This window comes from Sminthopsis crassicaudata, chromosome 2 (assembly GCF_048593235.1).
Source record: "Sminthopsis crassicaudata isolate SCR6 chromosome 2, ASM4859323v1, whole genome shotgun sequence".
Taxonomy (NCBI): domain Eukaryota; kingdom Metazoa; phylum Chordata; class Mammalia; order Dasyuromorphia; family Dasyuridae; genus Sminthopsis; species Sminthopsis crassicaudata.
The window spans coordinates 566,237,864-566,262,471 of record NC_133618.1 but is presented as its reverse complement, the minus strand read 5'-3'; the positions used below and the strand labels follow the sequence as shown (position 1 = coordinate 566,262,471).

The window sequence follows — 24,608 nt, the reverse complement described above, 5'->3', positions numbered from 1 at the left end:
AACCCACCTCCAACCCATCTTCACCCCTTGGATCATCTGCCCCATAAGGCCTATAAAATAAAAACATTTTCCTTGTGTTTTATTAGACCAATTTCCCATTTCTTGTTCAAATGAGTATTTATCCTTTTTTTTTTTTTTTTTTGATAGAGCTAACCAGAAACACCAGGAATATTTATTTGGTAAATAAATGTTTATTTAAATCAGAGGATGTATTTGAAAGAAGCTGGGAGGGAATGAAAATTAGTATTGGAAAAATCAAAAATAGCTGACAATTGAAAGGTACTCTGCATCCTTTTCTCTATCTAGGGATAGGAGTATCTCAAAGGCTGAAATAGAATAGTTTTCACAGAGGGTCCTCAATGTCCCAAAACAGCTCTAAGGTCTCAGCTCTTGTGCAAACTTCACTCGCATTTCTGGGTAATCTTTACCTCTGTTTAAGGGATTCCTCCAGGCCCTTGAAAGTACTTCTTTATTCTCGTCCTTTTCCAAAACCTTCACTGGCTTTCATATTCTGGGCAACTTCAGAAAATGCATGTGTGTGGCTCCAATGGGAATTACTCCCAAGATCTTGTTTTCTTCCCAATATTATTTGCTCAGTGAAAGTCAATTCTTTGTTCCATTGCTGGGGACTTGCTCCTTTAAAAATCTGTGAAGAAGGGCCATCAAGTGAGTTACATTAACCACATGAGTAGCTTCAAGACCCTATATAAATCCTTCTGTATGAAACTCTGACTTCTACCTCAACTTAGCATCAGGGATTTTGAAGAAATGGGATTCTTAGTGAAGTAGGTAATAGGATAGGTATATCAACTACTGAGTGACACATAATTTAAATACGTAGTTAGTGAGTGAATGAATATGTGTGTGTATGTGTGTATACAAAAGTGCATGCACCAAGAACCAGATCAGTATCTGAGTGGCAGCCTGATTGAGTAAGACCATTGAGAAGAGAGGAGGGAAATATCAATAGGATAGATTAAAATACAGAATCATTGAAGCATTTGGGGAAAAAAGAAATAACAATTTTGGCAGGAAATTAGTATGGATCCATGCTCAAGATGATGGCACACCTTGAGATATGTCTCTGATAAGAACTAGATAAATTAGATCAGTAATTTTAAAGTTAGCCAGTGAATCTATTGGTCAGATTATTTTTAAAATTTAAGATTCCTTCTACCCTTCTTATCATATGCAGTTTAATTCTTCTGTTCCAAAAGAGCCATTGCAAAATTCACTTGAATTAGGGACTGATGGGGCAGGGAAGACAGGGCTAGTGTCAGAACATCTAATATAGTTTCAGAAGCTTTAAAGTGCAAGAATAATTAACAGAGAGCAGAGCTTTAGATTAGTCATGATTCAATTTATTAGTGAGAGAGTTAAAGCCATAGTGAAATAATACAATTTTGGAACAGATTTTCTTTTATTGGAATGGATCCTTGAGTGTGACTTTGGGAAAGCCAAGAGTTTCTAGCTGGATCCCAGCTTATGTGTTCACAGATACTGCTAATTTAGTTTATGTGTGTGTATGTGTGAAAAATATATGTTGAACAGTGTGTTTTTATGAGTCACTGGTCTGATGAGAACTCTTGAACTATCCAATCTTCTTTCCCACTTGGGGGAAGAAATATCAGATACATACTTTTCTATTTGCAGAACTTCCCCAAAACCTATGAAGCCAAAATCTAATCATCCTGGCAAAGTTTTCTAAAGCTTGGTCCCATCTTAGTTCATCTGTCTCTCCCAATACTTCTCCACATGTATTCTTTTATGTGGTTGGTCTCTTCACTGACATCACAACACCATGAACATTCATTTTCTTTTCTTTTCTCATTCAATTTACTGACCTGGAATTCTACTCTCATTTCTCTACCTATCCTTTAAGGTACATCTCAAGTTCCACTTCCTTCATGCTGCCTTCTCATAACTCTATTCCAATATTTTGGAATTCTTTTCTTATCCACCCATAGTAGTATTTCCTGAATCATCTTTCCTTATCATTTGGATTAGTTCAATTTAGTGCACTTGTATAAGCTTTTTTAAAATGTCCATTAGGCTTAAGATCCTAGCTTTAGAATTAGAAGGGACCAATGAGGTCATCTAGAATCTCTCAATTTAAACTGAGGAAACTGAAGGCCAGAGAAGCTAAGTGATTTGCTCAAAGTCACATTAAGTGATGAGGAATTTAACCCAGATCCTTGGATTCCAAAGCCAGCACTCTTTCTGCTCTAATGGAATTTTCCTATTAAAAGACTTCAAATGACTCAGCCAAGGAATCAGTTTTATGCTTTTTTAAAATCACCTCCAACATCCAGCCCAGTATAAGGTGAATAGTAGGTGCTCATTGAAGACTTACTAGATATAATTGAATTAAAGTGTAAGTCCAGTGGACTAATAACATTTTCAAAAAAATTCTCCTTAGAGAATCCATCTAATATGCTGGGGACCTTCTTTTGGGTCTTTTAATTTCTCGGAGATATCAATATAGCCCTTGGAATGTCCATCTATTGTCATGAGCTCACTTTGTTGTTCTGACAAAAAGGCGATGGCCCTATCTTCACTGCCCCATCAGTCTCCAATGTGAATGAATTTTGCAGTAGTTCATTTAGAACAGAAGAATTAAACTGCATATGATATGAAGGGTAGAAGGAACCTTAAATTGTAAAAATAAACTAACCAATATATAGAATTAAATACACAATTTTGGACATGGTATATGGGAGTAGTATTACTTGGTTAAGCTTATTTGTTATATGGATTTGGAGTTTTCTTCAATGGGGGCAAAGGTATAAGAAAGAAAAAAAGACTTGATAATTGAAAGAATAAAATTTGATGTTAAAAAGCTATCATAATAGTTTGAGGCTCTAAAATAGGAAAGAATGTGGCCTTGGAATGGGATTCCTATAATGACTTTTTAAAAATGAGCTGTTAAATTTTTTGGAAGTCAACAATTTCTTTTCCCCCTAATATATATGTATACATATTTCGGTTTCAAATCAAGACTTTCTTTCCTCTGGACATTCTGGCTTATATGTGGTTCTTAGCAAGTAAAATGCAAATAATAAAGGAAAGGGTAGAATTTTAAGATTTCATGTGTATGCAAGAAAGATGAGAAACTGAGACACTGAAAAATTTCAGCACTTGGGACTAGGAGCAGGAAATCCTCCTTAGGAACTAGTTTCAATTCTTAACTGTGTCTTCTTGGGCAAGTTCATTTCTGCTCTGGGCCTTTCTTTCCTCATGTAAAGAATAAGGGTGTTGGATTAGACAATTCTTCAGGATTACTTAGCTCCCAAACTCCATGATTCTAAATAATCAGACTCGCACAGCTGGAAAGAATCTGAGTGATTATCTCAGAGAAATCATCCAATCTTCCTAATTTTGCAGAGAAGGGACCAGCCTAGAGAGATAAAATGAGTTTTCCATTGTCATGTAGCTAGTTAATTGCAGAACTGGGAATAGATCCTAAATTTTCCCACCTCTTCCCCTCATACCCAATAATCCTTTGGATATGGGGAGTTACATAATTCCCTTCCAAGGGTAATTGTAGAAAATTGGGATTGATAGGCAGGAGGACCATCTTTGCTAGATAGGGATGGAATTAGAACTAGGGTACTTTATAAACATTTCCTGTTTTTCCAGTTTCCTCATTTCCACAACTCTTGGACGTCTTCTCAGATAATCAAACCAAAAAATGTAGGTCAAGTTACCCATTAAAGTAGTAATAGACAACCCAGTAATAAAAGCAGCCTAATCTAGACTTGAGTCCTTGTCAGAAGGTCATAGTTTTAGAACTTGAAAGAGACCTTATTGATGATCCAATCCAACGCTCTTATTCTGCAGCTGAGGAAACGGAATTCCAGATAAGGTTAAGTACAATAAAATGCCCCAACCCCAATTTTAATTCTGTCTTATTGCAAAGGAAAAAACTGTCTTTAGAAACTAGAAGAGATCCAAAGTTTAGTTAGATTAAGGAATCTCCTTTTAAGCAGTTTACAATCTAGTTAACTTACTTGGTTAATAACAGGATTGGAAGGATTCAGTTCTTACTCCTAGCTCCTTTCTGGATGGGCAAGATATCTTGTGTGATCTTCCGGAATCTCTGAAACCTCAGTTTCTTCATCTGTAAAAGAAAGAGGTTGGAAAGGCTGATGACTAACCTTTCTTTCAGCTTTAACTGAAAAACCCATGCTGTGCAAACATCCCTAGCCCGGTTATCTGGGTTCTGAAGGCTAAAGACAACCACCTCCTCGCGACTCCCCCTGGCGGCTTCCAGAAGTACCAGGGTTAAGTGAGACCCTGTGCACCTAGAGCCCACCTTCTCGCCTTCTTCCTTCCCTCTCCCCTTGTGCAGCTTTGATGCACATTGAGCGGTCCCGGGCTTGGAATCTGGCACCACAGTGCACTGCCCGCGGGTCCAGCGGCGGACGGACTGGTCTTTCACCGGGGTGGCGGTCCAGCCTAATAGAGAGCTCTGCCGGCCTGCGCCCAGCGCCTATTCATGCCCTTGGGGGGTGGGGGGAAGGGAGTGGCCAAGTCCTGCCCTCTCGCTACGCCGAGCATCCCAACACAACGCCAGGCCCCGGGAGCAACTTTCTGGACAATTTAATCCCTCTGGGGTGTTACAGGGCCATGCGTGGCCGCCTTCGCTCTCCCCTCCTTTCCTTTCCACCCTTTCTCCTAGACAGTCTCCTTTGAATTCTCTGATATCTCTCTTTTTTCTCAGATTAGACACATGCTGCTTATGCAAATAACGGCTTTCACAGTTTCCTCTTTGGCCTCGAATTCGCCCCCAAAACTGGGCTCTCTCACACACCTCTCCCCCCTCCCCAATAGGGACACCTCAATCGGGTCGGAGGGAGTGGAGATTTTAAATATACGTGCAGTTGGCAATGGGAGCAGGATTCTCCTGTCTGTACCCAAAGAGCACGACAACATTCCCCTGCAAGGTGGTGTGGCTTTATTTGGACTCTGGCGGCCCTGTACAAGGAGGAATGGGATCTCCTCAGATAAACGTCTGATAAGAAAGAAAAAAAGAACTCAACGAACCTGGAAAACTTGGACCTAGCAAAGTGAGAACCTCTGCACATTATGTCGAGGCCATTGCTTATAATGTCCCCTCACCAGGGAATTTCCAATGTTCGTTGTGTAATCTACTCAGTCCCTAAGGGCTTACAGAAATTTCAAAATGCACAGCTCATCCCACAGACCACTAAGTAAATGCCGAATTGTTTTCTGCTTGAGGGCATCGATCCTGTCTTGCTGACCTTTACCACCACCACCACAAAGGCTAACACTGGGCCTTTAAATTACTACACAATACTTGAAAAGGTACAAGTTTGTGGCTGTGAATACTCCACCAATGAAGATCACAAGTTTTATAAGACAGTTTTATGAGTTGCTATGGATCCCTCTAGGAATAATAATAATAGGTAGCATTTATACAGTTCTTCAAGGTTTGCAAAGCACTTTACATATATTATCATCTCATTTGATTCTCACAACATTCTGTAAGGCAGATGCTATTTTTATCCCCATTTTACAGATAAGGAAAGGGAGGCTGAAAGAGGTTAAGTGACTTGTCCAGAGTGACACAACTCATTCCATCCACTGTGCCATCTACCTTCCTCTAAAACAAAACAAAAAAAATATTTCTGATGATGACCCCCCCTCCTACCTCCAACCCCCTGGCGTTAGGCTCATTTGGTGGGACTGGTCAGTGCTCATCTTTCACTGGTGTGGCCTTGGAGAACATAAGGTGATCTTCATGTTGCCATGGGGCATGTGGGGAACTTAAGCATAGGTGGCCTTACATTCAGCATTTTGGGTCGTCTGAACAATAGATTCAGTTATTGAATAAATGATCATCAGAGAGTATTTGGATGCTAGGTGAAGAGGGTTAGCACACCTTTAAAGATTTATCATCCTAGATAAACAATAGAGGAAAAGATGAATATTTAAGGAACAGACAAAAAGACATCCCAGGAAAAAAATCACATCTTGCAAAAAGTACTCTTCCTGGAGAGGATTTGAGAGTGGGTGACTTTCTAGGGAATTATCCCTGGGAGTTTTTTTTCCCCCGAGGGTCTCTGTAGGCAGATGGCACTGGGATGCCCTGAGAGGATAATATCCTGAGGGCTGGAGTCAATCAAGAGGCTGAAGAGGGTCTTGGGATCTGAGGGAGACAGTGGTCAGCCTGGCTGGGTCTCTTGCTTGAATAAATCTCTGCAGCCATTGTTTCCCAACTGCCTTGTCTTCTTAGGAGGGTGTGGGGGAGTTTATGCAGAGGGATGTGGAGAGGGGGTGGGCAGCTTTCACCAAAGGCACCCAGGAATGTGTCACAAGGGGGAAAGAAAGAAAAAAAAATACAGGAGAGACAGGACGTCAAGGACCCCTGACTAATGAATAGCGAGTTTGCCCTTGAACCTCACTGGGCTTTGCCATTCCCAGGCTCAGAACAAGAGCCGAGACGTGTCTGAGCCCAGCTGCAGGGGGACTGGGCTATGGTTCATCTCAGACACTTTGACAGGCTGGGTCTTTTCCCTGCATAGCTCAGATCTGCCTAACGGCTCCCCTGGCAACAGCACAGTGGTGCAGCTAGGGTCCAGGCCTTGCCTGCTGCATACAGAAGTGAGGAGGGGGAGGAGGCAGAAGAAGAAGAGGAAGAAGAGGAGGACAGCTGGGGAGGAGGTGCTATACATGAACTAGAGGGTATGAACCCTTGAAATCCAGAGTCCTTTTCGTTAGAGACCTCCCAGGGTTTTTCTGCTGATGCTTCTGTGAGCAGTCAGTCAGTCAGTCAGTTCTTCAGAGATCTCTTTAGTTTTGCATCCCTAAGACATAGACTTAGCCAAAGCATAGCTTTATGCTTCTGAGTAATCTAAGCACAGACATGGCCAGAAACATGGAGAGAAGAAATGAAAGTCAACCTCAGGTCAGAGGCTGAGTGTACACCTGAAGATTTTGTGGACCTGAACCTTAGGGCAACTTCCCCAGTCAGGTGCTTGTCTCAAACACTAAAAAAAAAATAGGTGTGAGTGATGAGTTGTAAGAAATGTCATTTATATACCCTTCTATATGAATTATGCATCCATATTATTTCTAGGTGTTTTACATTCAAGATGATCCTGATCAAAGATGGTTAGCATTTTCATCATTTATTGATGGCAACTTAAGCCCTTGGTGATTTTCTTTTGTTTTTGTTTTCATCTTTAGCTCTGGCATCAATTCAACATTCCTTCTTCATGGTGCCTTTTGTTGTGAACTCAAGTGAATTATGATATATTCTGGGAAATGAAGCCCTGGTCATATTTCCTGATCCCATCAGGACTTGGACCATAATTAGACCAGGGATTCCCAGTCTGGTGCACTAGACAGGTAACTAGGGAATAATAACACTTTGGTCCCAAAACAAGTATAGCAATCTGGGCACTGACCATGGGCACACACACTGGCAGAGGAGGTATCTGTAGCAATGGAAAGATACTGGCCTCCAAATAAAGAAATTCCTATTCCAAGTCTATCCATACCACTTATTAGCTGAGTATGTGACTTTGATCAGAGAATGCAGTCTCTAGTAGCCTCAGTTTCTTCACCTTTAAAGTGGGGAATGTTTCCCTTACCTTACAGTATTTGCTGTGAGGATCCAACAAGACTTTGCATGGAAGGCATTTCATAATGATAAGGGCCTGTATTTTATTTACTAATTATCATTATTCCCCTTTCAATACATCATGGTCTGGTGGCTCTAACAGAAGGCACTTAGCTTCTAGCTTGTCTTTGTTATAGTCACAAATTGTGACCTTGGCAAGGCACTTCATACCTTTCTGCTTCATTTTCCCCTAAAATGGGGTGTGTGTGGGGGAAGCTGTTCCAATGCTTCTTGGAGTTAATTTGAAGAAACAGAAATAATATATATGAAAGAGCTTTGAGCTCTTGGGAAGAAAGATGTCCTATAAATCCGATTCAGGTGTTATTAGGGCTAAAACTAAGTATTACTGTTCTCTGGAGAATGGAGGGGGGGGAGGGAGGTAGAGAAAGGACCTGGCAACTCTTCTCAGATTGTACTGTGACTTCTCTAGCAAAATAGCTTTGAAATCTAGGTAGCCCCAAATACTCCAGAAGTGGTTTAATTCCCCTCCCACATACACCTATATAATGTTTTCTACCTTCAGAGAAATCAGTAATAATGTAGTGATTCTATGTTCTACTGAATCAACTTCCCAGCTTAACCTTCACCAATTGAGAGTCAAAGCCCAATACTGACAACTCTTCTGAGTGTGTGGAACATAATAAGTTCCTAGGTTGTCATAGCCTTGTGGGGAACTAAGAATTGTTCTTAGCTCTCCCCAGAGCTTAGTATTCTGAGTGTAAAGTTTTGAATCTCTGAAGTAAAGGTCTGCTCCAGTTCTTAAAAGCCAAGAGATCATGGCCAGCAATTACCCTTTCCCAGAGTGTGGCACAGCTCCCATTAAAAAAAAGTGGTTTGGAAAAGAACTATTGGACTTATCCTAAAACTACAAATGGAGGGACAAAGGGCAAACACCATCTCAGCCAAAAGAAGAAAGGAAGGCATCTGGATGTGAAATACTCTGTGTAAAATAGTTTGTTTTACTAAACTATGATCTCTCCCAGGGCTTAATCTATTCAGCATTTTTGTAGGATATTTATAATCCAGAAAGACTTTGACCCAAAAAGGTCAAAGAAGCTGAACTTGGCTAAAACATTATTCAAGACTCTAGTGAATCTCTTCTCTATGCCTGATCAAAGATCATAGCTTTATCCAGGAGCAAGGAAAGATGGAGACTTGTATCTGTTGAGCTACCAGTCAAGCATCTACATGGGCCTTTTTAGGAAAGAAAAAAAAAAAGGATGACAAAGATAAAAATGATTAAAATGAGTCAGAGGGCCTTAGGAAAAGACTCTTTACCAATATCCAATTTCAGGGAGGCTAGAAGGAGGATATATAGGGAAGAAGGAACAGGCGTGGCTCTTAGATCATTTTAGAATTTTAGAAATCTAACTCTTATTTAACACATGAAGCAACAGAAGTTGAGAAACAAGTGATTTTTTTTTGGAAATCATATGGGAAATTATTGATAATACTGAAACTAGAATCCAAGACTCCAAATATCCATTTTAGTTTTATTTTTCACTATGTCTATATTCTATTTCTTTAGTCATAAAGGGAAGAAATATCTTATACCATTCAATGAGAAAATCAAGCTAAATGAAACAATTACAACTATAGATAACTAGATAGAGAAAATGCTTCTTTGAGAATAATTACTGAGGAGGAACTAACATCTTACTTGTCAAGAATGTGATAGAAAAGTGTTATTCCTTAGGATCTCAAAGTCCTTCTCACAAATTATAATATTCTATTCATTCACCCGATATCTCTAATACAGTACAGATATCATTAAGTTCATTTTGCTAATAAACTAAGATACTGAAAAAGCTAAGTAATTTAAATATCCAACAATAATTCAAAGATGGGAGATGGATGTAGAAGAGAGTTCCTCAATGTCTGGTTCATTCCCTTTGTCATTAGCATTATTTATTAGGGTAAGAATTTAAAAGGCACTAGTGATAGAAAGACAAAGAGAGAAAAAGGGCTGAATACTCCAGATCAGAGTTTCCCTCAGACGGGAAGGAGCCTATCTGACAGTAGGATAGCCACATTCAGGGCCAACTGGCTATCTACAACAGGAGTTCTTCTCAGCTTTTGTACATTGGATCCCTTTGACAGTCTGTGAAGGACATAAATTTCTTCTCAGAATCATTTTCTTTTTCAACACATAAAATAAAGTATATAGGACTGAAGAAGAAACCAATTGTAATGAAATACTATTATCTCTCTGTCTAATTATCTATCTATCCATCTGTCATCTTTAAACAAGTTCACAGATTAAGAACCCCTGTGGAATGCATATGTAAGGGATGCTTCTAGATTCCACTGGCACTTGGTATATATTGAAGCAACATCACTACTTTATCTTTGACTAAACAAGTTTGGACTAAATACTTTTTATACCTCCAGCTCTCGAATTCCTTAAGTCTGATAAGAAAGTCATATGTTGGTGAAAATGAATGATCTTTAATAACCCCCAAAAATTAAGTAACAGAATAATTATAACTTCAAACCTTGCTCTCTTTGTCTCTGTGTCTGTCTCACTCCCTACACCCTCTCTACACACACAACACACACACACTCTTAAATTCTTTTGGAGTTTCTCAAATTGTTTGCTTTTACTTTTGAAAAATATTGTGGATCCTCTCAGGCTTTGACAGTTTTAACCTATATCATTTGACCTTTAACCCAGAGCTTTACTGTTCTGAGGATACACTTTCCTCCAAGCTATATCTTTCCAAGTATCCCTAAAACATCTTTTCCCATCTATGTCCTAACATCTCTGTATATCTGCCACAATAAGATCATTAAGGAGTTCAAGTTTGAAGGTAATCCAAACCGACAAACTCATTTTCTAATTGATAGGGTTGAATTTGATCTTATGCTTCCCCTTTTTAGGGACAAACTTATGGAATCCTGATAGTTGATCTATAGCAGACCAAAGAGACCAGTTAATATTTCCTTTGAGCAACTTAATGACCGAGCATCAGTAGCAGAGTTTCTCATAATTCTGCATCTCAGTAAAGAGCTACTTGAAGTGTGGTTTTCTGGAGAAGATGCTTAGAAATAAAAAGACAAAAGAGACAACTGGGCCATACAGTGTGTAAAACATGAGGAAATGGTGAGACTGTGAGTTTCAAACTGCATCCTACTATGACCTTAAGTTTCTGAGTTTCTCTGGACTATTTCCCCACAGGACTGTTGTAGGAAGGATAGACTTGGGGGGGGGCAGTGAAGAGAGGAGAGGAGAGGGGAAGCAAGTGGAGGAATACTTCTTTGTAAAGAAAGAGATCCACTCTCTATTGTATCTTCACCTCTTTTTCAGTACCTGAATAGTAGATCCATGGATGGCAATAGGGTAATAACAGAGGCAGTTTATGGGTCAGAATTGTCAGAGCTGTGGTCTCTTAAATGCCTGCTGTCATAGCCCACCGAAGAACCATCTGCACCATGCCCAAAGGCTCCACATTTGACTTTGGGAATGATTTTTCCCTCTTCTCCCTCCCCCATTTAACTCCCTGAGGCCTCCTCTATTGGGTAGTTATCATTCTGCAAACAAATCAGCCACCTGGCCCCTCTGAAAATCCTTCTGAAAATTTTCTAGCCTCTCTTCTTTTTCCTAGTCTCCCAAGGCACTGAGTCCAAGCTCTTTTCAACATCTTTCTCTCAAACTCTGGTCCCAGTTTTTATCTTCTAGTTATGTATCTTAGCCTAGCTCTGTGACCCATCCCACTCTCAAATCCTTCCCTGGAGTTCGGTTTCCTGGTTCCTTAAGAGCACTTGGATCTGCAACATGGCTCATCATATTCCAGTACCCTCAGTTTCTGTCAGTTCTCACCAAATTATGTTTGTTGTTCTGAAACTCAGATCCTGTCAGAAGTATTTCCCCTCTTATACATTGAGGAAACTGAGGCAGGGAGAAGTAGCCCATTATCAGAAACAAACTGCACAAGTCAGGTTACCGACCTCCCAGATCCAGGCAGTGGCTATTAGGTCTTTCATCGGTTCCTTGTGAAAATAGCTAAATTCAGGATAATCTGGAAGCTTCATAACTCAAGCTTATTATAACTCGGGCCATGGGCTCAGCAGATTGTGGGCCAGCGATGGGGAGGAACTGCTTTAGTCCTCCAAGTCTCAACTGTCAAGCAAGAAACCCCAGCGAAGCAGAAAGAGACTTGACGCTAGATCCTTAATCTCGGTAATTCTCCCCTTTCTCTGCCTTCCCCTATCCCGGTCCAAATCACACAAAGAGCGAGGGGATGAGAGGCTGCACCCCATCCGCCTATGCCCCAGCGCCTTGGCTCGGCTCTAGCATTGAGCCTCGGCTGCTGGTCCGACCCGGCCGCCCAGGGAAGTGGGGGAACCGCGCTCGGAATATGATTCCCCGGCTTTGCGCGCTGCTCCGCCAGCCGAGTGAGACTCTAAAGCTCCCCTGTCACCTCAGTCAAGCTGCTACCGGCCCGCCCCCGGATAACCGCGCTGATCTCTAGATTAAGGAACCCAAAGCGGCAGCTGAGACGGCTCACCCAGGCGGGGAAAGTCTCCTAAGATTCGGCCCGTAGCCCCTCCCACGAAGTCTTCTCGCCTAACTACTCAACCCTTCAATCCCCAATAGCCTCATCACTCAGCACACAATCCCCCAACCTCCAATTCTCAGCGCCCCCTCTAGCCTCCCACTCTTAGCACCTCCCCGAGTCTTCTAGTCTATAAGCAACTCTCCGCCTCCCTTTCCCCCTCCTAGCCTCCCACTTTCCTACGCTTCAGTTGGCTATGAGAATTTCTGGCCAAAGGAGGATATGGGGGCGGGGGTGGGGGTGGGGGAGAAGAGACTGAAAGTGAGAAATATCTAAAAATAAAGGCTGAGAGATCGGGAGCGGGTGGATAACAGGAGAAAAAAAGGAAGGAAGGAAGGAAGGAAGGAAGGAAGGAAGGAAGGAAGGAAGGAAGGAAGGAAGGAAGGAAGGAAGGAAGGAAGGAAGGAAGGAAGGAAGGAAGGAAGGAAGGAAGGAAGGAAGGAAGGAAGGAAGGAAGGAAGGAAGGAAGGAAGGAAGGAAGGAAGGAAGGAAGGAAGGAAGGAAGGAAAGAGGGAAGGAAAGAGGGAAGGAAGGAAGGAAGGAAAGAGGGAAGGAAAGAGGGAAGGAAGGAGAGGGAGGAGAGGAAAAGAAAAAGAAAGGAAGGAATAAGTGAGTAATTGAAGATCACTGAGTTGGGGAGCAGAGGGAGGGATAGGTAATGGGATGGAGATAGAGCTAGAGAGGGAAGAGACAAGCCAGAAGAGGTGAAAGCCGAGGCAGGGAGATAAGCAAGATGGAGAGATGCGCTGAGTTTCCGCGGCCTGGATTGAAACAGGCCTCCAGGGTTAACTCTAGCAGCTCCCGGGCTTTCCCTGTGACTTCTCCGAGCCTAGTAGCCTTTCTCGGGAGGGCCTGGCTCGAATCCCAACCCCTGCCCTGGGGCATTGAGAGGCTAGGATAGCCTAGCTAGAATTCCCGAAAGCGGCCTGACGTGGGGACGCACCGCACGGGGTGGAGTAATGGTAGTGGAACCAAGAGCTGGAAGCTCCCGAGAAGAGATCAAAGAGCACTGGGAAATGAAAGAGAAAATAGGGAAGGGAAAGGAAATACAAAGAAAAGCCTGGTGTTCGGCAGGGAATGTGAACACGTTTGCAGAGGTGGTGGTGGAATAAATAGGGAGGGCAGAGCATCTGATATCTCAAGCTGTTCAAAGACAACATGGCAAAATTCCCCAGAGGAAGGCTTAGCTGGGCTAAATTGGACCTACAAAATCCATTTCTGGCTAGAAATTCATCGATTCTCTTTCTTTCAGGACAAGTGCATAAACATTGGAACAGTGGGTTCACTTTCCGTTACTAATTGCTACCTATTTTGCCCTGGGGACCCCAAATCCAAGGAGTAGCACCCAGTTGAGGTACTGATGGCCTGGAAGGAAACCTCTCAGAGAACTTCAACCCAACATTATCCTCTTGAGTCTTGTTATAGTACCTTTCCGTACTCTCAAACTGCCAAACCCATCTAAAGCCTTTTCATTCCTTTGGGACATTATCCCTATCACCTACAGTATCTGGGCTCCTCAGTACTTTCATCCCTCTTACCTCCTTCTCCCTTTCCCCCTCTTGAAGTTATGATTCCTTCTGGGTCACATTTCTATCTAGCCCCCCCCCCCCCATTTCCCAGTCCCAATTTAGAGGTTTCCTGTGGATTCTGGTCTTCTTGAGTATAAGAGTGGGCCAAGCTTCCAGCAACTCTGAGGGGGACTGGAGTGAAAAGAACCTAAAAAACTCTTCTTGAGGGGCAAGTAGGGCTACCTATGGGAGGGCTGCCAAAAAATAGGAGTGTTCTACCTAGTCTCTAGATGTTTCCTTGAGAGACATTTCCCTTGTTGCTGAAGCCTTGGGTCCCAAAACATCAGGTTTGACCCATACTACAATCTCACTTTATCTCTGAAGGCTTAAACCTTCTGAGTCCATTTGGAGGAAAAGTAAAGAATAACAATAATTCATTTATATAGAATTCATGAAGTGTTTTAAATACATTATCTTATCTGACCCTGTCAGAAATCCTGTGCAAGTATTACCATCTCCATTTTACAGATATGGAATCTCAACCCAAGGTCACACAGATACTATAAGGAGAACTAAATAGATCTTAATGGGAAATAGAATCTAGGCCAGATCCTGAAATAGAGGGGATCTGACTTCAATGTCCCCACTTCTCCAGCCCACTCGGATTTCAACTAAAATCTCCTCTATATAGTTCTCCTTCAAAAACTCATTTATATTTTGAAAAATTAAAAAAAATGGTCTCTCCTCCAACCCTAAAAGTCTTTTTTTTTTTTTTCATCACAGACAAGAGAAATTGGGGCTATATGCATGCCAAAGGCAACAGCCTTTGCAGCAACAGTCATTAATAATGATCCTCAGGCAAGGTGAAGAACACTACCACTAGTTATCCAGCAGGACTACGGAGACCAGCAAGCCAAATTCTCATTGATTGAATTTACCTGCCAGTAAGTGAGAGGCCTCAGGCCCCTCACCTTGCCCTCCCTTATCCCCAAACCTAGGGCCCCTGACTTTTCGTTATTGGGACTTGCCTCCACTCAAAAAGGACCAGCCACCATTGTTCCAAGTCTAGCCAGTTCCATGAAGCCTGAAGCCTCAAAAACCCAAGCAGAACCACCAGTCACTGCCAGGTTTTGCCAGTGGATTGCCCCCTTGTCATCGGAGACCAGAGAGAACCTCTCTGGTCCCTTTGCTGCAAAGTGTCCCCTCCCCAAAGCAGAGAATTCCTCACAGTTCATGGATGTGATGCTTTATCTGGGAAATCACTATGGCCCCACTGGTCAACAGGGACTGAAAGGAGAAGAGAGGTCAAGGCTCCCATTGCCCTTGGGGGCAAAAGGACATGCACTTAGGAGAAAGAGGGATCCAGTGGCCCTGAGAAAAGAGAATTTGGACAGATGGACAGAACAGCATTCCCCTGGCCGAACAGTAATCAATTCCTAATATTGCAGTGGCTGGGGAGGGGCAGGAGGGGAGAAAAAGAGGAAGAAAGAGAGTGAAAAAAGAGGGAGAAATACAAAAGATACCAGTGCAGATGCAAAGGGGAAATAAGTAATGGGGAGGAAAGAGGAAAGTGACAGGGAAGAGAAAGAAAAGGAGAGGAAGAGTATTTAGGAATTAGAAAATTGTCCCATCCTCACCCCTTTTTATTTTCAATTGTCTGAGATATCATGCCAGATTTCTGAATTTAGGCTCTCCTTACCCGGGCGTTCTCCTTTCCCACCCCTCGTTCCAACCGTATCTCTCCCCCCCCACCCCAACTTAAACAGAGACTGACTCCTTTGGCCTTCCAGCCCCCATCCCCCCTCTCCAGGCTAGGCTCCATTCTCAGGAACTGCCTGACCGCCTCCTCCCTCCTTCTCCCTCCCACCACTATTGAAGCAGCCCTCACCAGAGGAAAGACAAACATATACACTGGCACCTTATCAGACATGCATGCAAAACTAATTAACATGGGGAGACATGCGAGCAGCCGTCCAGCTACACACCCTCAAACACACACGCAAACAAGGCAACCCCTTGTCTAGAGGGGACATTCAAAAGGCTTTGTTGCTAATTTAGGCATCTGTCTCTGTCTGGTCTGGTCCTCCTGCCTGGGCTCGGTTTTTTTTCCCAGCCCCTCCGACAATGCTGGGAACATGCCCGCCGATCCCTTATTCAAATCACACCCTGGACAATGGCCTCATTGTGCCGCCTACAGAAAAGGGGCTAGGAGGGGAGGGAGGGGAGACCCAGTCGGGGTGGGTAAGAGGGGGAAGGGGAACGAAGGAGAAAGAAAATGGGAACCCAGGAAAGTGTTTACTAACACGATCTTTGCAGCTGCCTTGAGCTGCCTTCCCCCTCCCCCACTTGGTTGGGGGGTGGGAATGAAAGGCGCTAGGAGGCAGGAGGCCAGAGCCTGGGGCGAAAGGGGTGCGTGGATGGGTAGGTAGGAGGCCAGGGAAGGCTTCAGGTTCAGGGAGTGGGACACGGAAGGAGGAACGAGGCTGGGGACTGGGACGAAAAGGGTTTCTGGATGAGTAGGTAGGAGGCACGGGAGGGCTGCAGATTCGGGCGGCAGGATGGAGAACCGCTCGGATAAAAACACTGATTTAACCCAATCTTGGCCAATCCCCGCCTCCCAAATCCCAATAAACACCACTAAGGTGGGGTGGGTCTTCCTTTTAAACTCCTGCTTTGATGTGTAATCTGCAACCAGGAGGAGAAGGAGGAGGAGGAGAGGAGGAGAGGGAGAAGGAGGAGGAGGAGGGGACTGGCTGCGAGGATGAGGTGCGCGCGGCTGTGACTCACTCCGCAGCCGCCGTGAGGCGAGCACAATCCCTGCCATTGTCTTCTGGCATCGCTTCATTTTCTCCTCCTTCCCAGCTAATAAATTAGAGAAGAGACTGAGAGCGAAGGGACCCGGTTCCCCACGGACGAGCCGAGCCTGCGAGCTCACAGCAGATGGGTTTCGCCCAGGCTCTAGTCAGACCACACCTGGCCAGAGAGTCGCACGTTCCCCAGACAATGAGAGTACAAAAATTATAAATCTCCCGAGAGCACAGAGAGGAAAATCTGGGCCTCTAAAATTCCCTCCCCCACCCCCTTTTCTGGGCTACAAGCGCCCAGACAAGCAGACATAAACAGACACACACAGAGACTGACACTGACACGCAGACACAAAAAGAAACACATACACACAGAGGCCGAACCAGACACACACACACGGACAATGGTGTGATGAATGCAGGACTGTATATTCATTCAGCCCAAATCACAGCCAGGCTTGCCCACGACCTGATAGTTGAAAGGTTAAAGGCTGCGAGACAATTTCCATGGGTAACCTTCTCTCAGATCTGGCTAAAACTGAAGCAAAAAAAAAAAAAAAAAAAAAAAAAAAAAGTGACTGAAAAGGCTCCCCTCTAGACTCAGGCTAGGATCAGCCTGAAAAGTCTGAGTTATTTGGAAGTTATTGTACATGAAAAGAGGGAAGGAGTAGGGTGTACTTTCTACATTTTCCTTTTTAAAAATAGCCTTCATTCTACCATGTTTTGAATGTTTTGAAGGGGTCATCCTAGTTAAGGGAAACTGTAATTTAGAGGTGAAGAGTGTTTTCCCTCAGGGCTGAATCCACTAGTCTCTCCCAATAAAGAACAATAGAGCTTAATGTGTTGGGGTGGGTTTTAATTAAGAATAATTTAGATCTAGACCACCTCCTCTCCTCCTTAGAAGAAACAGAAACAGACAAACCTGAAAATTCTGATGAGATGAAAGGTCATGTGATGAAAAAGTTTAAATAAAGAACATAAAGGGTTAAAATAAAGGTCATTTTAAATAAAAAAGGGTCCACCTTCTAATCTCCAGAGGAACAGAAATTGTTAGGAAGCTGGCTAATAGTAGAATGGGGTAGGAGAAATAATATATACATATGTTATCTTTTCAGAAATACATATATGTATAGGCACATTAGTGTATATAGATGTACCACGAGAAAAATTATTTTTATATGTACCTACGTTAAAAAGACACTTTCTGGGATAATCGGAAACCAAATTTAAACCATTAAAAAAATCACATACAATAAATACAGAGAGGTCAGAATAGAAACCTGTAGTGAAGTATTTAACTTCTCACTGAAGCATTAACTGCCTTTTGACTCAGTGGGCCAGATTCTCCTTTTTTTCCTCACCGTCCTTCAGACTTCAAAGGGCCCTAGAAGATGAAAGAGATGAAAATAAAAGAGTAGAACAGAATAAGAAAATTACAACAGGGCCTTAGGTAAAGGGGAGGACACAGTCTGATCTTTGTGTGTTTACTTTTAAGCCTAAAATAATATTTACATTGTTTTCTTATAATTGATGAATGTTGTTAATTACCTTATTTATACTCAAAGAAGCCTGTATATGTAGTAGAAAACCCAATAAACAACAATAAGATTCAATAGGAGGAATCAAACTGTGTAAAAAAGAAAGTGTCAAATTATAAGAATTGAAGTAGATTTGCTTAGACATACAAAAACACTTAATCCAGCCTACCAAAAAAAATGTTAACCAGAATCTCTCCTGGGAAGCTTGATAAAGTCAGAACTCAACTTCAGGATAAGGTATCAAGGACATACATTTATTATATAGGGCACTGGTTATGGCACACTTATTAGAAAATACAGAACTCACAGATTGCTTTGAACAAATCACCCTAGTACGTGTCCCAGTAGAGTTTCTCCGGGGAAGAGAGGTCATCAAGATATGGAGGGAAACTCTAGAGAATTCCTTCCCTAATCAAGCTACTTCTTGCTTCCCATTTGTGTGAAGAGAAAAACTTCCAGTAGCTACCCTTGGATTTAACTATTACTGGCTTACTGAAGCTTTTTGCTTTCCTCCAGAGAGCTCTAGGCCTAGATTCAGGAAGACTTTAATTTCTGAGTTCAAATCTGCCTTCAGACACTAGCTACGTGACTACAAGCAAGTCACTTAATCCCTTTTGCCTCAGTTTCCTCATCTGTAAAGATCAACGGGTGAAAGTAATGGTAAACCACTCCAGTATCTTTGCCAAGAAAACCCCAAATGGTGTCTCAAAGAGTCAGTCATGACTGAAAATGACTAAACATGCTCAAGCAATGGCCACAATCAGGACACCAACTGTTACTTTCTGTAGGACTCTGTGCAAACTGTATTCAACCTCCCCCCATACACACACTTTTCTTTATGCTTTACAGGGAACACCTGTGAAAGAAGTGTGGGCTTATCTATCCCCTATATCTCACAGGATTATTTTAAGGAACTTCTCATAAAACTCTTAAACACCTTGGGAAGGTAGAAGAGGAGGAATTAGAATCCCCTGGCTAAGAAGTACAGAAAATTCAGCAGTCTACCTTTTTGTGTTTTTTGGTGTTGTTTTTTTTTTTTTTTTTAATTGTAATAAGGTATCATATGAGAGGTAAAAAGAAACTTATAAAAGCCAATGCTCTTAATTTCAGCACATAGTTGTTACTCTGTTCTGGGTAAATGGGAGAAAGGTATTTACAGGTTTGGGCTACAGATTCCAAAAGTATATGATCAATATTTTTAAATTGAATATTTGTATTTTTAAAAAAGCCAGTGCATAATCTACCACCATTGATTTATATATAGATATTAGGTTATTTTCAGAGTGGATGTCGTGTGAGTCCATGTGTGCATGCACACATTTTCTGAACTAGTCCAAGTCAGTGCTTTCCTCACTAACCTATTGAATTTAGGATTCTCTGGTAGTATGGCATTAATCACTAAATAGAACTTTAAGCATTTTGAGCCAACTACTTTTAATTTACTTCAGAAGAGGAAGGAAATCTTTTACAAAGATATTCATAATATGTACTTTATTAAACTAACTAAACTTATAGGACACGAAACTATAAAATCAGTTGTTTTTATTTTGGCTTTTAATTTATGGGAGAGGTGGCTAGACAATATGAAAATCAAGGTTTGCAATTCTATTTGTTTCAGACAAAGTTTGAACTGAGAACTCTATTAAGATGTAGGATGTCTAAATTATAACTAAAGGTAATCAGTTAGGCATATAAGAAAATTATAGAGGAACTGGGTAAAGCATGAAACCATTGGTGGATACTAAACACTTTTATTTTGTGGCTATCATTTATTATATAAGCCAGTGAATCTTAAAGGTCTAGCTATTCCTAAACTTGATAATACTTCTCATTCTAGTTGGGATAGAGAAAATCCATAGAAACCAATCATTACATATGCTGAATGAGAAAATTCACTATGTAAAAAGTGGACAAGGGAAAAACAAACCTCATAAAAATAGAGCTATTTATTGGGGGTATTTATAACACTTGGGATTTGTAGGAGCATAAAACATGAAGAGACTATGCTCTAGTCTTGTTTGTGGAATAGGATGGCCATCATAGAAGCAATTTTGACTCTAATTTCTCTTTTTGTCTAGCTATTTCTGTCTCTGTCACTCGTTTCTTTCTTCCCTCTCTCCATTCATCCAGCACATCTCTATCAGATTAATCTTGCTTCACATCCATCCCCTGCTTAAGAATGTATAATGATTCTGTTTCGTTTACTAATATAGTTTAACTCTATTTGTCTTTCAAGATCTTTCATTATTTGACCCAACTCTGCCTATTCAACCTTATTTCTCATACTCCTCTGTACATCCTTTCTACTCTAGTAAGCCAGTCTACATACTAATTCTCACAGCCCAATGTTTGCTCAATCTTTCCTTCACCTCTCTGCCTAGTTTAGCAGATCCATTTAAAGAAGACCCAATTTTAAAGATTTTTCCTCTATGAAATCTTCCCCAACTACTCCAAATCATATTATTCTCTCCCTTCTTACTTGTTACCCTTGTGTGCAACACAAGTTTATGCCTAATTCTATGCAAGTTCACAGTATGCTCTAAATATTGTGTATATATTCATCCTGCTTTCCCAACTAAATAACTCCATGTCAAACTTCTTTTGTGTCTATAATAGCTGTTCAATAAATACAGTATTTATTGAGTGATCAGAGAGCTGAGGAAAGCATGTCTTCCTTGAGCCTTCTAATTCTAGAATCAGCTCATAGAGTATAAATCCAGTATAGAATATGGAAAGTATTCCCATGAAATGTCAGATATCACACTAAGTTCTTAGGTCTCACACAAAGAGAAGTCTGAGAGAAGAAAGAAAAGAAGACAATGAGATTAAAGGAGGTTGATAAAAACTGAGGTGTAATCATTACTGCTAACACTCCTTTCTCTGTCTTTCTCCCTCTTGTACAAAATAGCCTCCCTTCCCACCCACCCCACCTGAGCTAAAGCTCACAATCCTGCACATAGTATCCTTAATACTCACTTAAACGTCTATCCTGAAGTTTCTACTTGATTCCTTTGTAAAATGGAGTCCCTGTGCAGGAATTTGAGAACCAACTGAAGGGCTTCAGAGAAGGGCAACTCTGCCTCCTGGGTAATGGATTGCTGGGGAAAGATAAAACATCCTCATTTTACTGTAGGGAGCTAGAAATCATTCAAATGTAACTTAGGTAGACCTAAGCATTGCTCATTTTCTTGGGCCTATGGTAGAACTATATTTTTTCTTCACCACCTCCCCCCACCCAAATCATTTCTGCAACTAATTGAATTAATAACACCAAAGAACCAAGTGGATCCATCTAAAAGGCAAGTATCTTTCCTATTTTCCACTAGCTGCCTAAGGAGAAAACAAATTGTCAATTAAAATGTTCTGTATCAAGTAACAATGATGGTTGGATTAAAGGACAACATCATGGGACAGTGAAATAGGGAAAATAATAGATCTACTTATGATTTAGTGTGATATAGTATAGAAAATCCAGTCCTGAATCACAGCTTTGTCTTGGTGGAGAGGCTTTTATAACTTAATGAAATTATGAGCTATGCTTTGCAGGGTTATATAAGATGGAAAGATCATAGTAGAGAGTTCTGACAAAAGGTCAGAGAGAAGGAAATGGCAAACCATTCCAGTGTCTTTGCCAAGAAAACTCCATGGACACAATTAAAATGATCTTGGACAGATTTCAGGAGACAGTGGAAGATGGAAGTACTTGATGTGCTCCGTTCCATGGGGTCACAAAAAGTCAGACATGACTAAAGAATTGAATAACAGAAGTGCAAAGAATACCAAAGATGAGTCATAAGGCTTGGGTTCAAGTCTGGATTTTGCCATTTATTAGTTGTGGATCTCTGAGCAGATCACTTAAATACCCCAAGCTTGAGTTTCTTCATCTCTAAAGTGGTGGTAGACTATTTGTATTATCTGTTTCATAGGGTTATCAAAAGCATTAAAATGTACATAAGGAATGAGATAAATGTAAGCAATTATTGTACAAGGAGTCAGATTATTTCAGTATTACTGCTACTCCCATAGTAATAAAACGCCATGGAATACAAAGAGGCAGTAATTTATTTAAGGTTACCTGAATGAATTGAAAAAGTTCCTGTCATTTCCCAAATTATATATATATATATAATCTCTATATAGATATAGATATCCAGAATAAATGAGTGTGTGTGTGTGTGTGTGTGTGTGTGTATGTGTGTGTGTGTGTGTGTGTGTGTGTGTATCCAGAGCACCTGCTTTGGCTCTTGTAGACACACTTTCAATTACTTGCAGAAGTGATAGTCTTCTAGAGGGAAGGGACAATTTTTCATTTTGTCTTTGTATCCCAGCACTCAACACAAGGCCTTGTACATACGGGATTTTCTTGGCAAAAAGTCCGGATTGGTTTGCCATTTCCTTTTCCAGATCATTTTACAGATGAGGAAACTGAGGCAAATAGGGTTAAGAAACTTGCCTAGGGTCACAAAGCTAGTGGGAGACTGAGGTTATATTGGAACTTAAGTCTTTCTGACTCTACCTGACTGATGTTTTATATATATTGCATCACCTAGTTGTCCCTTATAGGCAAATAATAAATTCTTACAAATGTTTATTGAACTATTGGATAAGAGTGACAGAACAGTCCAGGAATTCTTGAATTTGATGACCAGAGAGAATAAAGTTTGGTGTCCAATCCCAAGACTAAAATCCTCAAGATTCCTGTCCTTAAAAAGAGTTAGACCAAAATTTTCATTCTAACCTGTTCTTAAGAGAGTCATTTCCCTCCATAAAACACAAAAAGAATATGTTTAATAGAATATATTTTAGAATATTAAATTTAAAAATATTTGTGAGATTATCTAGTCCAACCCTGATTTTTACAGATAAAGAAATTGAGGCCCAAAGAGGTGATGTAACTTTGTGCTCAGTCACATAGCTAGTTAGCAGCAGAGCTAAAACTAGAGACTAGTTCTTCTTGGATGAAAAGCTGGATTCCCTGACTAAGAAGAGCAAATCTGACACTTCAGGACATGATAAGCCCCATTCCTCACCAAAGAATCTTTCTGGAAGATATGAATATTTGGATGGAAGCCAGAGCAAAAGGACTATCCAAGAAGAAACTGGCTTTGAGCCAAGGTACATCTCAGAAGCTTTTTACACAAATACAAAAATCCTGGTAATTGAAGTTGGGGGACTGGAGAAGAAGGAAGAAGAAAAAAAGATGTAAATTTTTTTGATGGAAACAAACCCACTTGGTAGAAATTTAGTTTTAGCTTCAGAAACAAGCCTGGGGCCCTCAGAGATGAGAGATTCATTGTTATCATTACTTTGGGCTACTATATATTCACCTGTCTGGGAATATCAACTTTGCCTGAAGAATGAGGTTTCAGAAGTTATAGATTTATCTCAATATTAGATATTGGGTGATAAGGGAGATGATTTAGATAGAATGGAATTCATCACATCAAACTCATATGGGGAAATTTGAGAGAAACTCTCCAAAGCCCAAGGAAACCAGGTAGAAAACACCCAGTGCCAAACACCTTGAGAAATAATAATTGAATGTTAATAATGATTAATTTACTATTAAGGAAATCTGTATTCTATAATAGCAAAGTGAAGCAAATAAAAGGACTTATTCTAACATTGTAGAACAACTTGGATATGACAAGTCCATTTTATTTGTTTCCTGTTAGATGATCCTATCAAAATAAATGATTAGTAAATTATCTGGGACTTTCCTCTCTTCCTCTATGTCCTTCTTCCCGTCCATCTAATTCATCACAACTAGGAACATGAAAGTTGTATTAAGCTGTTGTTGAACTGCTTCCACACTGCCTCCAGAGACTCCTTTAGGATCTAAATGTGGAGGGTTAGCTTTCTTATATCCCACTTACCAAATGCCAACCCCAGAAGATTGGAAACCCAGTTCATCCTAAGACTATGAAAGCTAAATCCCTACTTTGCTCACAAGGCCAATGGATCTGGTTGGTTTTAGGCTTATTAATTAGCATATACATTTATAGGCTTAGTAATAGCTGCTCATTGGTTAGACAGAGGATAGAACAGGAATGTGTGGCACCAGGAAATGTCCCTAACTATATTCAGCTTGCATCTGAGCTTCTTGCCCTTCTTTCCCAAAGCTAACTCACTTGATTTAGGAAACAAGATATTTTTTTTTTTAAATAAACCATATACAGAGGTATGATCACCCGAACCATTTGTAATGATTACCAGAAAGAGTGAAAATGGAGAGACTTGCCATAGAAAGGGTGGAAGGAAGAAAGGAAAATAGTAAGAGTCAGGTGGGAGAAGCTAGAAGTCCTTAGCATCTGACACATATCTATATTTTTAAGGAGAAATTCTTGATTGGATTACCTGGTTTTTGCAGTTTATTAATGCCTGTCCCATGGTACCTATTCCTGGTGATTCTCCCCTTGTACATCCTATGAAGAATTAGCCATACAAGCTCATCTAAGCTTTAGATGGGAGGAATGAAAAGTGCCTTTATGTTCTACTTACTTTGGAGTCTCCATGCCAACACACTATCATAATTATTAAGGAACTAGTCAAGA

General features: G+C 41.0%; 1 long non-coding RNA gene across 16 annotated transcripts in view; it reads right to left on the bottom strand.

Annotated features, from left to right (window-relative positions):
* Positions 1–24,608, bottom strand: part of LOC141558238 (uncharacterized) — a 125,236-nt gene that overhangs the window by 68,908 nt on the left and 31,720 nt on the right. For 11 of the 16 annotated variants that reach the window (XR_012487003.1, XR_012487005.1, XR_012487007.1 and 8 more), the window contains exons 5-8: positions 21,031–21,152; positions 17,797–17,900; positions 4,011–4,120; positions 429–646 (exon numbers count right to left, since the gene is read on the bottom strand). This is a non-coding gene — a long non-coding RNA (uncharacterized LOC141558238). Of the gene's footprint in view, positions 647–4,010; positions 4,121–17,796; positions 17,901–21,030; positions 21,153–24,608 lie in introns of all 16 variants that reach the window. The other 5 variants (XR_012487002.1, XR_012487017.1, XR_012487015.1 and 2 more) reach the window with 3 other exon arrangements.